The 17,727-nt window shown below is 43.2% G+C and overlaps 1 protein-coding gene across 3 annotated transcripts in view; it reads left to right on the top strand.

The window, feature by feature from the left end:
• LOC114093319 (kalirin) overlaps nucleotides 1-17,727 on the top strand; it is a 450,305-nt gene that overhangs the window by 118,095 nt on the left and 314,483 nt on the right. The window lies entirely within an intron of this gene.

Here is a 17,727-nt window from a genome sequence, read left to right as displayed (position 1 = left end):
CTCTGGTCATGCATTAGCATCACTTAGCTTTAATATACCAGTGCTTGCCCTCTCACCCTTAGAAGTTTTGATCTAACTGGCCTGGCATAGGTCCTGGGTACTAGTATTTTTTTAAGAACCAAAGTTGAGAATAAGTGATCTACAATATATATTCAATTCCAAGGGCTGGTTTCTAAGGCCCGACTTTGTGTGACTCAGACCTACCCCCTCCAGACTGAGCTCATGTGATTTCCTCCCATATGCCATTTCATACTTCCTCATCTTTGCATCTGCTGTTATGGCTTGGAATGCCATTGCTTCAAGAGGCCTTGTCTTTTCTGACCCCCTCTTCCTGTACTGCAGATTTCTTTATTAATGTAGCTCCTATAATACTTCGTAATAGCCTGTTTTGCGCTCATTCTTCCTGTGCTGTAAATATTTTATCCATGATTGTAGCCATTTATATTTATAAACCTCTCACACATAACTTCTCCACACCCAAGCATCTTTCCTTTGTACCAAGAACAGCATTCGCACCTTTAACTGTGGCCTGTGTATACCTGCATGATCTGAACCTGCCCCTGGCTCAGGCCTTTCCTCTGCCACTTCCTACTTGTTCACCTCATTCCAGCCTCACCAGCCTCTGTCTCTAAAGCATGCTGTGCCTCTTCTCATCTCAGAGCCTTGGCACATCTGTCCTTGTGCCTCATTTGCTTCTTTCACAACCTTAAGGCCCTGGTGCAAATGTCATCTTCCCACAGCAGACTTTCCGAACCACCCTAAAGTAGCATATCTCCATGCCACCGCCATCCTTCACCCTGCTTTTATATTCTTTATGGGACTTGGACTATCTGAAGGGATCTTGCTGTTTTGTGCACATGATTATCATAAGCCTCCCATTACTGGATTGTAGGTTTTATGAAGATAGGGACTTTGTCTGTCTAGTAGGGACTCAATAAATATTGAACGGATGAATGCTGTCTCCCCTGTAAGATAATGCTGTGCCCCGAGTAATGACTGGAAGAAGGTGCTCGATAAGAATTTGATGAATGAGTGGTTACCTATCACAGACTTGTCTCTTTAACAAATAGGATGACCAAAGAGCTCCAAATAACACTAATAAAAACTTGTGGTAAAAACTAATAAAAGCATTTTCATTTTACTTATTAACCAGTTTTAAAAAGACAGAAAACAAATATATTTTTCTTTTTACAAGAAAAGTATGTCTCTTCATAATTTAAAAAATCTTCTCTTTTGGAACCCCACACTAATGGGGATTCCTTCTCTCCAGGGATCCATTTAGCAAATAGCAAAAGGAAAAAGATTCCTCTGGAAACCAATTTTGCATAGAGGCCTCAAATTTAAACAGATAACACTGCTTTCAGCTAATATGAAAGAAAAACAAATGTTTATTTGAACATCTGAATTTGAAGGCTTTCCAGATAGGTGGCTGGACACATGAAGATGGAGGGTCTTCAAGGGCTTTAATGAACCTGGGCCCAGGGCTCCCTTAGCTCTGCCCTGCACTTTACCTCTGATCTGTGGCCCTTGTAAAATGGTTAAGGAGAAGACTAGTTAATGATGGTGGTGGTGATAGTTCTAGATTCTTCATCCCAGTGTGACTTTTGCCCTGGGATAACTAGAGGTAAAGAATAACCAGGAAAGTTGTCAGAAACTTTGGGAATAAGAATGGAATGGCATTGGACTCTCTAGAGAGCTCTGTCAGGTGCTCACCTGAGGAGCAAGGTGAATGGCAAGCTTGTTTCTCATCTATGGAGGGAAGGGATTGAGCTAGATGCTCTTCAGTGACTTCTCTTTTTCCAACCCAATCAGTCTATAAGGGTTTGCAAGCATTTTGTCTCTAAAGTGGTCAAAATCCAAACTGTAGGCAAAAGTAATCCTGTTAGTGTTTTATAAGGCTTTTGGCATGTATACCAGTATACTCTGTAAAATTCCATGATTTTGTTTGGTCTTCAGGACACCATGTAACAAACTGAGGTAGTAAACTACTCTTGCAGCAAAGTGTGGTTGATGCTGTGGAGCTTCATTGTCCCATGCAGTAACCACGAGCCACATGTGGCTATTAATGTTAACATGAGCTAACATATAAATTTATCTGCTCAATTGTGTTAGCTATGTTTCAAGTGATCAAAAGGCACACATCTGCTCTCACACAGTTCCCAACAAGACAGAGAAAATATGTGCATTTCCATCATTACAGAACGTTCTATTGGATATTGCTTATTTAAAGGGCATCTTGGCCTTAAGTGAGAGATATGTAGTTAGAGAGCTGCTATGGCTTCTTCCATCTTCAACAAAGACTGAGTAATTCTGTGGCTTTGTATTGGGAAGATCACATTTCTGCTCTTTCTCTGCTAAAAGGTTTTTGGTCTCAGAGGTGCTGAGGCTGGTGGAGAGGGCAAAACTGTGGGAGTTTCTGTGCCTGAGGACATTGTCATTCACTCAAGAATTGCAGTGAAAATAAGAGATGATGGGATGACACTGGAAAGCCCTTAGTAATGTTGAAGAGTTACATGAGTCATAAGGCATGGTGATTTTTAAGGGAATTCATTAGGCACAAAGGCAATGCTTGGCTCCTCCTTGACTTTCATCCCTTCAAGTCAATCAAACTGAAGTTGGATCTGAAGCAGGGCAGCTGATGCTCTGCTTTGTCCATGCTCTGGGAACTAACCTGGGTTAGAAAGAATGTGGGAGAGGTTTAGGAAAGAGTAAGGAGCACTGGATTCTACTAGGAAGAGTTATGTTCACCTTGACCTTCAGAGAAAACACATGAGTATAGGTAATGGTGGTGAGACTCACAGGGAGGGCCTGGATGGATCAGAGGAACTTTGAAAACTAAAAGAAGCTCCCTAAAGAGAAACTCAGTGGCCCCACCAACTCCTGGGTAAAGACTGAGCTCAAAGGAAAGGAAAGGTGGCTCTGTCTACCCTCTCTGCATGTCTTCTGGCCAACTTTCCCTTGACTTCCTCTCATGCCCTTCATCTTGGTTTTTACTTGTCATGATAACCTAGTATATTAAATATTATAAAAAGGCACAACCTTTGAAGAATGTGGTAACTATAGCTACATGCCTCTGATTTGGATCAGATCTCAGTGAACCTTGGTGAAAGAGAGCTTTAGAAATGATCTAGAAGGCATCTCTTCTGCCGTCATTGTCACCCCTACCTTAAAACACATGACACTGTGCTGGGACCTATAGGAAAAGTGGCAAAGGCACATACCACATCCTTGGATAGACACACACTCAAGCATAGGCAAGTATATTAGAATACATTCTAAGAAAGTGGAATGCTAAATGTTCACTCTTGAGTGGAAAGGTATAGACTTGGAGACATGTGGACCTTGGTCTAAATCCTTTTTGTTGACTGTTTTCTTGGCCTTTGATAACCTCCATTTATCCCTATGTGACTTAGAAATAATAATGCCTTACCCTCAGGGATCTTCTAGGAATAAAATAGTGAACACGTATATGAAGGACCAGGTGAAAGACTTTTACATATTGGCTCATTTAACAGATTTTTGTCTTCCTTTTATCAGAGGTTGGTGCTATGATATGGATGAAAGTAATGGAGCAGGTCTGGATAGTCCATGCTTAGACTCCGGGAACCATTGTATTTTACTAAGCATGCAGGCTCTCTGTGAGGTTGGAATGATAGGGAAGAAATGGGGTGGATTTGGCTTACTGGGTCAGGGATGTTTTCCATAAACGACCAGAGCCTATTTCTCTTCAATCCCGAGCTGAAATTTCGGCAGCTTTAGCTTCTCTCCAGCTGTGGGCTCTACGTGCATAGGGGTTCATACTTATGGGTAATCTACAATGAAAAGTAAAGTGAAATCCCAGAGATTGACAGAGGGTCAGTGTATGTACTCTTAGGAGGAGCAAAGGAGGATTCTGTGTCTCCTTGGCGCCTCATGTTCAGTGAAATATTTCAATCAATGGTGTTGATTGATCTCTGATGGAAATTTAGTTCTGTTAGTTCAGTTTCCTGTTTCACTTTCTAGAATACAAATGTATTTGTGTGTGTGTGTGTGTGTGTGTGTGTGTGTGTGTGTGTAGAGAGAGAGAGAGAGAGAGAGAGAGAGAGAGAGAGAGACCGACCGAGACCTGAAAGGAGTTTGATCAATGTTAGACAATAGAAGAGCAAATAGGGAAGTGACGGGGGACAATTCTCTGGGATTCTGAGTTGCCCAGATGTGGGAGTGGGAGGAAGGAAATTAGGATTAGAGAATCATATAAAAAGGTGTAGTGTTTACATACAATCCAGGCCCATATTCCTGCTTATTTTAAATCATCTCCGGATTATATTTAATACTAATACAATGTAATTATTATGTAGATAGTTGTTATAATGTTTAGAGAATGATGACAAAAAAAATCTATACATGTTCATTACAGATGCTGGGTTTTTGTTTTTGTTTTCTGAATATGTTCAATTTGTGGTTGGTTGAGTCTACTGCTGCAGACCCCATGCATACAGTGAGCTGACTATACTTGGGATGTACAATAAAAAACAAAAAGTGACACAGGGACCTAGTCCATCACTCTGGTCTCTAATCAACTGCATTAGGCTTCAAGACTCTCCACAGAGCCTTAGCTCCTTCTTGGCATCTCACAAAACTTTCTCTGATGGTTTCTTTTTGAGTGTCATGCAGCCACAGGGAAGGGTCTTTCCACTTAGTTACTGCCAGAGACACAACTGGACCACTTTTAGTTTTATAACAACTGCATAGTTGATACATGTAAAATTCCATTTTTTTTTTTAGATTAGGAAACCAAGGCTCAGAGATGTGAAGTGTCTTGCCCAGGGCCACACAACTGGTGAACACATAGCAGTGCTCCGATAGGATCCCAGATCTGACTTTTTAGCATCAAATCATTTAGAGCCCATGTGTCAGGTTAGGAGTTTGGAATTCTTTTCAAAGGAACAGGGAGATTTTGACTATGACCAACAGCTTGATATATGAAAGAAGACATTTTCCTCTTGAGAACACACAGAGGATTTGTAGATCAATAAAAGCAGGCTCTAAACTGCTCCCATTTTTTATGGGCCTTGTGAAACACTTGGGTTTGATTCTTCTTTATGCAGTCAAAACTGTTTGGCTCCAGTGTTGAGGGTTTTTTGTTTGTTTGTTTGTTTTTCCCAGCCTGCAGAGTCTCAGGGCATGAGCAACAGCAGCTGCCTTGGTTGAGATATAATTTACAGTCTTCCTCAGTCCCCACATTCTTTATACTACCCTTCTTAAGACTCAGAAATAATGGATTTGCCTATTGGGTTAATCTTCTGTAAGGTGAATTGGGAAACCACTTATTTCCACGTTGCCCCTTATTTCACATTTCTGCCCACCAGCCACATGCTGTGTGTGCCAACCTCAATGGTATACCTCACATTTTGCCCTATGTTGCCACTGTTTGGGAACTTGGCTTATTGACAGCTATAATAGTGAGTTCATTGAGGACAAAGTCTTCAACTTACAGGTCTGTGATTACTCTATGCCCGCCAGCCCAGTGGGGGGCTTATAGGATACACTGCATGAATATATTCAGAATGACAAGTGATTATCAGTAAGAACCTCCTAGAAGAAGTGCTTCCTAGGGGAGGATTAGGACCAAAAGAAAGTTCTCAGCTGGATAGGTGGGTGGGCATTGCTGAGAGGAGTAGGTGGGAAGGATGGATAAGTCATCTCTTGCTGTGTAACAAAATCCCAAAGCTTGGTGACTTAAAACAGCTATTTATTTGCTTACAATTCTGAGTTGGCAATTTGGGTGGGGATCAGTTGGGTATGTCTTCTGCTGATCTCCCTGGGCTGGCTCATGCAGCTATGGACATTTGGCAGCTTGGCTGGGGCTGGATGCTCTAAGAAGGCTTTGCTTAAATGTCTAGTGGTTGGTATTGGCTGTAGCTGGGTGCCTCTCTCTGTTTGTTTCTTTGCGGGTCATCCTCTAGAAGACTGGACTGAGTTCCTTTACATGATGTCAGAAGGATTCCAAGAGGACAAGAGCAGAAGTGGCAAGACCTCTTAAGTTAAGCTTAGAGGTCACACTGTGTCTCTTGGGCTGTATTCCATTGGTCAGAGCAAATCACAGGCCAGCCTAGACTAAGAAGGTAGGAAATAGACTCCCCATCTCAGTGGTCAGAGGTGAAGCCAATTGCAAAGGTGTGTGCACACCAGGACAGAAGGACTTGATGTGGCCATTTTTGTAAACCAGCACCCACATGAGGACTTCTGTTTCTGTTATCCTCCTGTAAGTGTCAACTACACACTCCTTGAGAAATTCCTGCTTATGGAGATTAAATTAGGATTTGGAATCTTATTTTCTTTATACATAAAATCAGTATGCCTATTTTGCATGACTGATTTGGGGAGTCATGCTCAGCAATGGGTGTTAATAATAAATACCCTCCAAGGTTAGCATGAACTCAAAGCCCCTCATTTAGAGCTCTTGAAGCTTTTACCTTGGCAAGCTGGCCAAACAGATCATGAGTTTCCAATAGATCATGAGCTTTTGCAGATATTCCTGTCTTATTCTGTCAAGAATGGGGCAAGCAGGGGATGTTGGGATGGTCCTCCTTGCTTATCAGGGCTGTCTTCAGGGAGCAAGAGGAACAGTTAAGAAAAACAGCCGGGAAGTCTATTCCAGATAACAAGAAATTCTGCTTGAGAGCTGGATGGAATAGCCAGAAATGACACACAGAGAGAAACTGGTCACTGTGGTCAGGGTAGAATTTGGATGTAGAAGACCCAGGTTGTGAGCCTTCTACCTTGGAGGTCTTGGGCAAACCTTTTAACTTTTCTTTATTTATAGACTAAGGACAAGAATTTTGTTTTGTGAGTTTGTTGAGAAGAGGAGAAAATAATTTTGCCAAGAGCCTGGCAGAATTCCTGGAACATAGTAGATGCACAGTAAATGGTAACTTGTGGTTATTCTTAGCCCTCTTCATGCAACAAATCTGCTCCCTGTGTGCTGGGGGTATGCTATCTATAGGAAATGAGGGGATAAGACTCTTTCATACTTAAATTATCTACTCCCTGGGATATGATAGCTATGTCTTCAAAAATTCATGTGTCATGTGAATTTTTTTATAAACTAAATCTTATTTAATCATTGACTGACCTGATTATTGATTTCAGTTAAAGTTCATTGGAAAGCAAATGTACTAGGAATGAGCAGAGCTGCCACAGTCAGCTTCCATTGTCATTCTAATCAGGAAAGTGGTCTTCAGATTAAGTAAATAACTTGAGGTCACCCACAACTAGTTAGGGACAGAGATGGGGAACCAGAATGTCTGATCCAGACTGGAAATCAAGGAAAAACATACAGCATGTAGACTAGAAGGACACACATAACATTGCAGTCAATACACAGGTGATGGAGTGAGGTTGAGACATTAGGGCATATTATTTCCTATGTTTATTTTTCAAAATTTCTATGGTGAACATAGATAGCTTCTATAATGACTAAAATAAGCTTGATAAAGAAAAGGTGGATTTAAGAAGAAAGGTTGGGAGAACACAGCCTAAGCAATGACCTGGATCTAGATTATGGACCCGAGTGTCCTAGACTAGAAGGGAAGATAGTGGACTACAGACAGACCAGATTGGCTGTAAATGCAGACTCTCTCTTAGGCTTTGAGGATGGAGTTGCCTTGCAGAAGTGATGCTTGGGTTGATCTGAGGTTGTTTGAGGGGTGGGTGTGGCTACACAGGGGATTTGCAAACTGTGTTGATGTTTCCTCTACTTTCTTTGTCTTTTGCTTTGACCTCCTGGCCTAGTGTGGTGGGAGGAGGAATTAGGACGGAAGAGGCCAAGGTTTCCTGTCCTTTTGAATGGCCACGTGTCAGGGCCAACTAGAGAGACCAGTGCAAGGCCTCAAAAATTCCCAGCAGGGTAGGGATGAAGGCTCACTCCAGCAGGAAGAAAATACGTAAAGCTTCTTGTTACTGTGAAATGAAAAATGTTCCACTGTGTTATCACCAAGGAGTTCCTGAAATTCCTGTAGACTTCTGCGGCAGTAAAGTGGGAAGTTTTCAAAGTACATTTGTCCATTTTATACACAAAGCTTACTTGCTTGCTAGTCACTGTCAATCTCCCCTCAGGTCTGGCCCCTCCACCAGAAACCCCAAGTCTGGCTCTCTTCTTGGAGCCAACTGGACCCCTCCTCCACCCCAGGATCAGGCCATTGGGCAGAGTGCCCAGAAGTCAGGAATTGCAGCTGTCTCCCTGGAGAAGGGTATAAGTGCAGGATTCCCCCTGGGCCCCAGTGCATGTGGCCTGGAGTGGAATCACTGCCAGGTCCCCTCACCCACAGAGCAGGCCTGACTGGACCAGCCATCAGCAGAGCCTATCCAGAAGACAGCCGTCTCACAGGAGGCTGGGAGTGTAGTGCGCTGGCGTGTGAGGGGTTTCCAGCTGGTATGCTCTGGGGACAGTTGCAGGTAGGAATGGAAGGTATTGCTGAGATCTGTTCCTTGAGCAGAGAGCTCAAATTCTTTGCCTTTGCTTCCCAATCATGTAAAGAAGAGATAGGGTAAGCCACACCAGGACACACCCCTCCCCATCCCCTTGATCATGTGGAAATTCATGGTACCTCTTGTGAACGAAAGCCTGGAAGCTTCTTAGGCATTCTGCACCCTAAATCATCTTTGCTGGGTCCTGCCTGAGAAAGAGAGAGTCGTTAGAATTGAACATACCTATTTGCTTGCGGAATAGATCAGCATCTTGCTGCCACTTTTCCTGCCTGTCCCTTACCAGGTGCATTAATAAGAAAGGTACAAACCCTATTATTCACACTGCAGGGTTAGTATGGAAAAGTAAATAATGGAACTTTGTACCAGCTTCCAAAGAGGGACAGGAATGATACATGGTTGGGAGGCAGAATTGGGCCTTTTCTCACAAGGGACCAGTATGTGTGGCCTTAGCCAAGGATAGATGGGTAGCTAGAGACTCACCCACAAGACTCTGGAGCCTGGAGGAATCTTGGCTTCCTCTGTCTTTCCTTCCTTTCTTAGTTTCAACTCTTATAGTCCCTGGCAGGGGAAGATGCTTGATGATGGCCCTGGTCCTATGCACTAGTCATCTTAAGAACTGAGAAAAAAAGTAGCAGGATTTTAACCACAGAGAGGCTTCCTTTTATGCCTAGTGTGTCTGTTTGAGGGCTTTGTGTCATCCTTCCAAGAGAAGGGGGCACCTAGCAGGACTGATGGCCCATGGTCCTGGGCCACCTTGACTTCTAATATCATGAAAACTAATGAGGAGGGTGAGGCTATTTGTGGGCTGTGCAGCGCAGGCCCAGCCCAGCCTGCCTGTGTAGCCTGGGAGGCTTCAGCTCTGTGCTTCCCACATGCCCTGTGTTGTGCACGGAGGGGGATTTGGAAAAACAGCATACCAAGTTCTATGCCCATGAGGTGCTGGCAGAGCATGAGGAATGCAAGACACATGCACCTGGAGGTTCCAAGTGCCCAGTAGAGGAGAATGAGTACACTGTGTCCAGGTCTGCTCTCCAGGCCCACCACAGTGGGGCTGTCCTGCTCACAGCCTTTGGATCTCAGTCTCTATTCTCTAACTGTCTGCTCTGTGACCCTATCTTGTTCAACAGGTCTAAAATTAAACTCAGCCCTTCTCCCCAGGTTCACTGTCCCTCTTTCTCATGATGTACAACCTCAGATTTCTTTGTGACTTTCCCTCTCTCATAGTTGCCTCATCTTAGTCTTTAGATCCAATATCCCTTTATGCCTTCTTTCCTGTGTCCCTTCCTTCCACCCATCTCCATCTTCTTACCTCATGCATAGGTGCCCTCAAAAGCCTCTTGACTAGCCTACCTAGTCCCGTATTACTTCTTTATAGCTTTCCAGATCCATCTTCCTAAAACAGCAAATACCTTCAGCTGATCTCTAACCTCCTAGAGTGATGACTTACCTGGGTCTTATCAGGGTCTCCAGGAGAAGACAGAGTGGAATGATTGAAGTCGCCAGGGAACCCATCCTGCAGAGTGCCTCCTCCCACCCCAGTAGTATTTCGTGATGTGATCATTTTCAAACTCGGTGATCTCCATGAGATTACCCACATTGTGATACATTTATGATAACTTGGAAAATCTTGGGTTGATTTCTCTCTGCCACCCAGCTGTATCCTCACCCTCTGACTGTTGTATTCTCAGGAATTTTGACTCTTTGGGATATTAACTGGAACCAAATACCCGCAAGAGGGTAAACCAGCTGCTGGTACCAAAACTCAGGCATGTCCTGTCAAGTCAAAGGGAGCTGATCCAAACTGTAGAGAGAGGTGAGCATGAGAAGCGAGGAGTCCTGGCCCCAGCCCAGGCTCAACCCTCCATGGAATCACCTTGTGCCAAGTCACTCTTCTAGCCTAGCCTCAGGTTTTTTTCAGAGGCAAAACAAAGTCTGATTCTGTGATCTGTTTGTCTGGGTTGTTAAGTCCCCAATTTTCAAGAGAATTTGAGAAATTTCATGTATCAGTTCTCTCCTTACCTCATGCCCAAAAGGCATCCTTGAGTCTTGGCTAAAAGGATTATGGAATGTAATCTGTGGGGATCATCTGATCCTACCACCTACCTGAAGGGTCTCCACATATTCATAAAGCAAAGGAGACAGGAGATTGATTTCCTGTCAGACTCCTGGGGCAGAGAGGCCCATTGGGTCCCCAGGGCTCAGAGCACTTAGTAAAGATCACCTGACTTCTCTGAGAAGAGGCAGAGGGCTTCCTCTCTTGTGAGAGGCAGATGGAAATGCCTGGGTGGACACCACTACTTGGGGCAGGTGTGCTAGTGGGCTTCCTTTGTTCTTTTTTTTTTTTTTTTTTTAATTTTTATTGTGGGTTGTTCAAAACATTACAAATTTCTTGACATATCATATTCCACACTTTGATTCAAGTGGGTTATGAACTTCCACCTTCACCCCATACACAGATTGCAGAATCACATCTTTATCTCTTCCATTCTCTGGGACCTGGGAGTCTGCGCCCCGCCCCCCTCCCGCCACGTGTAGGATGGAGACATTTGTGCTTGTCCTGTCTAGGGAAAGGCTGGCCACTTCTAAAACACTCAGGGCAAGGCCATTGCTTGGTGGTTATGGATTTGGGCAAAGACCCCTGTTGCCTCCTTGGGGCATTTTGAACACAAGCATATCCTTGATTATACCCATAGTCAGTAAAAACATCAGGGACAACAGCTAATCAGGAGCAATATAGGGAGTTGAGGCTCCCAAATATGTCAGGAGCTTGGGAAGGGGTCCTGAGGCCACTGAGAAGAGGATGGTGAAGTGTTGGCTAAGGGAGGGTTTGAAGTATGTTGGAGGTAACTGTATTCTAGGGGTCAGTATCCTACAAGTTTCTAATTATCCTTTGAAGTTTTCTCAGTATCTTGGGGAGCAGCCCCAGGTAACTCCATGTATTGTGAAGTAATAGATGAGCTTTACCACAGCAAAGCAATCTAAGCCAGAGTTTCCCAATGTGGGGTCTGACTCCTTGCATCAGCACCATCTGGGGGCTCTTTCAAAGGGCAAAGCTGGACTTACAGGTCCACACAGTGGCATCCAATGCTTATCTGATACGTGATGAGCATGTTTCCCAGCTCAAATGTGTTTTCAGGTCCACAACATATTTCTTTATTAAAGGGGTGATGTTTGAACAACACTAAGCAAATGGTAAAAAGAAAATAATTCTTCCAGAGCAAACACTTTAAAGAAATGAATGCCCAAGACACATAGCTATATGTTCCTTGTTAAGCCATGGCTTCCTCTTCATTGTTTTCCCCTAATGACAATCACAGGTATAAACCGAGACCAGGACAATGCTGAGCCTGAGCCTGGGCAGGCTGCGGGGGTGGTGTGTGCCTGGTCACTCCTGGTTTCCTAGTTGTGGCACTCTTCTTCCAGGGCTGTCCTGTCCTGTGCCTCCCTTTTGGAAGGAGTGCCTTGGCTTTCTCTAACACTCTGAGCATTTCCAGACCAAGTGTCTCCAGCCCTCCAGCTCCTACCTTGAAGGCCACAGGGTTTTCCATGATGTGGGAAACAAAAATCCCTCTGGGTCCCCAGAGTTTTTCCACCAGTTTACTCTCATGTTTTAGCATTTTCTTCCCTCAACTTCCTTTAAGAAAAGAAAGGAGGGTATGAGTATACAGGGAACTGGCAAGAAGGTCCTTGCTGGCTCTTCAAAGAAACTCATGTTGGAATTTTGGCTCCACTACTTACCATCTGTGTGACCTTCTGCAGGTCATAGAAAGGCCCTCAGAATCAGTCTCCTCCACAAGGGGTGATGACTTGTACAAGGACTCCCTGTAATAACTCTAGAAAACTCTAGCTCACTGCCCAGTGCATAGTGGTTGCTCAGTAAACACCGTGCCTACCCTCCCATGCTCTTGCTCTCTTTTCCCAGAAGGCTTACTTTTTCTCCTTAGCACTCCTGTCTCTCACCTCACATCCTATAGTGAACAATACCATCCTCACTCTGTGATTATGACTTTAACTCACCAGCGTGTTATGTCTAAGTTCATTAATAAGTGAGGTGTCAGAGCTATGCTTGTGCTTTTCTAAAAATCTACATTTATGCATAATGGTTAAACATTCCCAAGCTAGACCAACAATAATTCACCACATATCATACATTTGCAATGAAGAAAAACAAAGAAGAGAACATTATTTTAATAGAAAGCATAGCAAAAACAAAGCAAAGAGGACTCCTATTTTATTTTTTCTGGAAAGCTACTCATGATCAAAAGCAGATTAAATTAGAAGATGTGGAGGTGGGCGGTGGAAGCATTAATAGAGTCTCTGATGTTGTTTTCTGGGTGCTTTAAGGGCTTTAGAGTTGCTGCTTTTGGTTCTTTATTAGCTCTAATTTACTTCAAAATGCATGGTGCTCCCTCTCTCCTGATGCAGGTGTAAATCCCTGGCACCAATCTCACAGTTATCAACCATGATTAGGATTATTTTTGGCTCTAAAATGGATCAAAGAAGGGAGGAGAAAGTAGAAGAGAGGAAAATATGATTTTTTTTTTCCTGAGTTAGTTTGGAAAGAACTGGAAGTAAAGAAGAGAGGTAAATAGGCCAAGCGTGTATATGACATGCATATGACTGCTGTGGGAACGATTGTTGCAGGGGACAGTTGGAGGGGCAAGGAGCACAGCAGCTTCCCTCTGACGGGGAAGACAGAAGAAAGTACAAAAGAGAAACCAAAGCTAGTGGGAGAGGGAGTGCTCCTGAGCATTTTAGGGCAGGATACAGCAACCTTGTGGTGGGTCAGGATGAGGATCTTGCTCCAGTCTAAGTTTGGATATTTCCATATTGGCCTTTAGTATCCCTGGAGTGCCTTTATAGTGAGTGTCCTTTTTCAGTAGGCCAAAGCAATCTGATGAAAAGTATGCAATATACAGTTATCCTAAGGGAATTAAATACAAATGTGAGATAAAAACTGATCCAGGTCAAAACAATAAGGCAGCAAATATTTGGGGACTGAGAGAGGACTTCTTGGGCAATGAATTAGTTATCTGTTGTTATAAAAATAACTCCAAACTTTATGTCTTAAAGCAATAAACACTTATCTTGTAGTTTCTGTAGCTCAGGGGTCCAGATACATCTTCCTGGGTCCTCTGCTGTCAGGTTGCAATCAGGTATCATCCAGGGCCAGGGTCCCAAGTGAAGACTTGATGGAAGTCAGATCCACTTTTAAATTTTAAATGTGGTGTTGGCAATCCACCAGGGGTTTTTGGACCAAGGGTCTGTCTTCCTTTCTATGAGGGCCTAACATGGCATCTTGTTCCATTAAAGTCATCTAGAGAGAAAGCTAGATGGAAGTCACAGGATTATGGAGTCTAACCGCAGTAGTGGCACCTCATCACTTTTGCCATATTGTGTTGGTGAAGAATTAAGTCACAAGGCCGGTGTATACTCAAGGAGGGATGACTTGGGTGGGGGCCATCTTAGTTTCCTTGCCACAGAGAGCATTAAGATTGGACTCAGGTGTAGGGGGGGAGCATGGGAGGAATAGATAGACTCTAGATAGGGCAAAGGGGAGGGAGGGGAAGGGAGGGGCAGGAGGGTAGGAAAGAGGAATGAGATGGACATTATTACTCTAAGTACATGTATGATGACATGGTGTGAATATACTTTGTGTACAACTAGAGACATGAAAAATTGTGCTCTATATGTGTAATACGAATTGAAATGCATTCTGCTGTCATATATAACAAATTAGAATAAATAAATAAGACTGGACTCAGGGAGTGAGGGACCTAGTGGCCACTCTCTTGTGGCTTCCTATGCCTCTTCAGCTGTCTTGCCATCGGCCTCCAGTCCTGAAAGATGTACTTTGCGCCTGGATTCCTTGTGCTGCTCATTGTTCTCACATAGCACCTCCGTAACTGATTTTTATACTGAATATGAAACATAAAAAGAAAAAGTAATGGGGAAGAGGAGCACAAAAGTTCAAAATAAATATTTGTATTTATACATAAAGGGTATTATGCACTTAATTGTATTCTCCCCAAATTCATATGTTGAAGTCCTCACACCTAGTACCTCAGAATGTGACTGTATTTAGAGATCAAACCTTTCAAGGGGTGATTAAGTGAAAATGAGGTCCTTAGAGTGGGCCATAATCTCATCTGTCTGATGGCCTTATAAGGGGGTAGGACCAAAGAGATGCCATGGGCTCATACCTAGGCACAGAGGGAGAGCTATATCAGGAGGCAACAGGAGGGCAGACATCTGCAAGCCCAGGAGGGAGGCCTCAGGAAACCAACCTTATTTGCACCTTGATCTTGGACTTCTAGCCTTTAGAGCTATTAAAAAATAAACCTGGTATGTGGTATTTTATTATAATAATCCAAGTAACTAGTACATGGAGTATCTTTGTTTTAAAATGTTCATTAGTTTTGGGGCTGGGATTGTGGCTCAGTGAAAGAGCGCTTGCTTAGCATGTATGAGGCACTGAGTTTGATTCTCAGCACTGCATATAAATAAAAAAAATAAAGGTATATTGACAACTAAAAATATTTTTAAAAATGTTCATTAGTTTTGCATACGTTTAATATAATAAATACCTTTGTATTTATTATATTAAACGTATATTATACAGGAACTGTGCTGGGGAGGGACTGACAGCTTAAAATATGGACCTGGATCTTACCATCATATAGGTCAAGAGGGACACAAATAAATTGGAATATAGTAGTAATAACACAATTACCCTAAGTATGTGTTGTGGGAAGAGAGGAAGGGCAATTATATATTTAGGAAATTGTGGAAATGACAGGCAAGTTGCTGCTTAGAGATGGGATGGGAGTTCTCAGGTGGAAAAGGAGGAGGAGGCTGGAAAAAGAGGCATGGAGGTTGGAAAGAGCAGTATGAGCACTGGGACTCCAGAGACAGACGAATCTGGATTTTAATCCAGCTCCACAATTTAGCAGCTCTGTGACCTTGGGCGAATCAGCCTCTCTGTGCCTGAATGTCTTCATCTTTACAGTGAAGTTAATTACAGTACTGCCTCATAAAGCTGTTGTAAGGATTGGATGGATTAATATGGGTGAAGAGCTTAGAAGAAAATAAGTACTATTTAATCTTTAGGTTTTATAATTGCTTCTAAAATGCAAATCTTATAATGTCATTCCTGGGGGTTAAATTCCTCAATGATTCTGTAATGATTCTGTGGGACAGATTCCAAACTCCTCAGCATAGGCTTGCTGGCTCTCCAAACTCTCCCTTTGTTCTAGCCCTGCAGAAGGACAGCAGTGCCTGTATCCTCTCTTCTGCGCATTCATGAAGACACAGGTCAATTTTCTACTCCACTCTGAAGCTTTTCCAAGGACCCTCCTACCATCACTTCTATAGCCATCTCATGTAGATATCAATCGCAGCACTTATGTTTATTTGTTTGCCCCCACAGAACAGAGACACCGCAAAGGCCAAACTATGTATTTCCCCAAAATTTTGTATCAGCATCTGATGCATATTAGCATCCAATAAGTGGTTGTTGAATGAAGAAATGAGCAAATAGTAACCTGTAGGTGGTAATAATAGTGTGCCTGAGACATGGACAGACATGGATGAGCCTGAAGGGAGGATTTTGAAGTGCAGGTCTATATGAATGTGCTAAAATGATGAGGAGGGGCTCACTGAGTGTAGCTAGCATCCAATTTCATTTTCCTATTTATGGAATTTTAAAAAATGTTTCAAGAAGCTACCAAAATGTGACTTATGCTTATGACCAACTTCATTTATTCCCTGACATCTTTGTATTTCTCTGAAAGTTCTAATTAAAGGATATCATGGGGCTTCTGTGCTGGATTCTAGTCACTGGGCTCTCTACAGACTGAGGGCATGCTCTCCTTAGCAGGACTGTCTGGTGCTGCCTCTTGGGTTCTATTCCTCTAGTCAGGGTCTCATCATGGGGTGCCTTTGACCCAGGCACAACTGGGGCATATCACTAGCACCCCTGTGCCTTATTTTTGGGAGCTGCAAGGTGGACCAGGGAGCAAGAGAAGAGGATCTGAGGAAGGCCAGGGCAACCCATTGACCAAGTATTCATTCATAGCACCTCTGTCACCCCAGCACTCAAATAGTGGTAGTGCCCCTTCCCTTCACCTTTTCACTGTCGAAGCCACTGATGCACTTGTTGTGACCTGCTGTATAAGCAGGTTCAGTACAGTGGGCAGGTGCTGGGTGGTGCTGTTGCTGGGAGATGGAGGCAGACCTGTGGATCTGCCCTGAGCCATGGGAATTGCCTGTGAGGTGGGTTAGGAGTGGCAGAGGCAGAGTCTTACATTGTTAGAGTCACATTTAGGTAGTAATTTGAAATCAAGTCACCTGGCTTAAGGGCCAACTTATTTATTATGCCTCATCAGAGAAAAAAAAATGTGTTCAGTGGAGGATATTGATAAGACCCTGAGGGAAAGTTCCTAAAGAGGAGATGCAGGACTCCTTCGAGTATTAGCAATACTGTTGGAATAATGCTGCCTCTTGTGGGGTTGCCCCGGAAGAGGACAGCACTCATAGGTATTTCATGCCACTCATCTCTTGAAAACAGTGGTTAATACATGTTCTAGAGCCAGACTTCCTGGGTTGAGTTCTTGGTTCTTGTTGAAGTATGAATGTGTCCTTTGAAAGCTATGTCTTGGAAACTTAATCTCCAAATTTATATGGTATGTTGTATGGAGGTAGAACTCTGGGAGGTAATTAGGGTTAGAAATGGTCATGGAGATGGGGCTCCCATGTCGGGAGGAAGGAAGGAAGACCTGAGCAAGTGTGCTTGCTCTGCTGGCCGTGTAAGTCCCTCCTTATATTATGATGCAGCACAAAGACCCGTACTAGATGCCAGCACCATGTTCTTGGACTTTTTAGCCTCCAGAACTATGAGTCAAATAAGTCAGTTAAAAAAAAAATTAGCCAGACTGTGCTCTTTAGCAATAGAAAATGGACTGGAACTGTTCTATTACTTCCCTTCTCTATTTCTCAGAGCTTCTGATATTATATGGACATGGGGTAAAAGCAATGGTAAATGTTGTAGGTTTGTAGTAAGAATTGAATGAATTACTATTTTAAAGATGATAGAAGCATGCTTAGCAAATGAATAACACACATTGTTTTACAAGTCTTGTTAATGTGCATTTTGCCTTTTATGAGTTCAGGGGGAAAGACCTTGTTTTATACACCACTGAATCTGCAATGTCCATCCAGAACCTACTGCAAGTAGGTACCTAGATCTCTGCAAGAAGC

This window comes from Marmota flaviventris, chromosome 8, assembly GCF_047511675.1.
Source record: "Marmota flaviventris isolate mMarFla1 chromosome 8, mMarFla1.hap1, whole genome shotgun sequence".
In the NCBI taxonomy this organism is placed as follows: Eukaryota; Metazoa; Chordata; class Mammalia; order Rodentia; family Sciuridae; genus Marmota; species Marmota flaviventris.
This window is presented reverse-complemented; position numbering and strand designations above follow the sequence as displayed.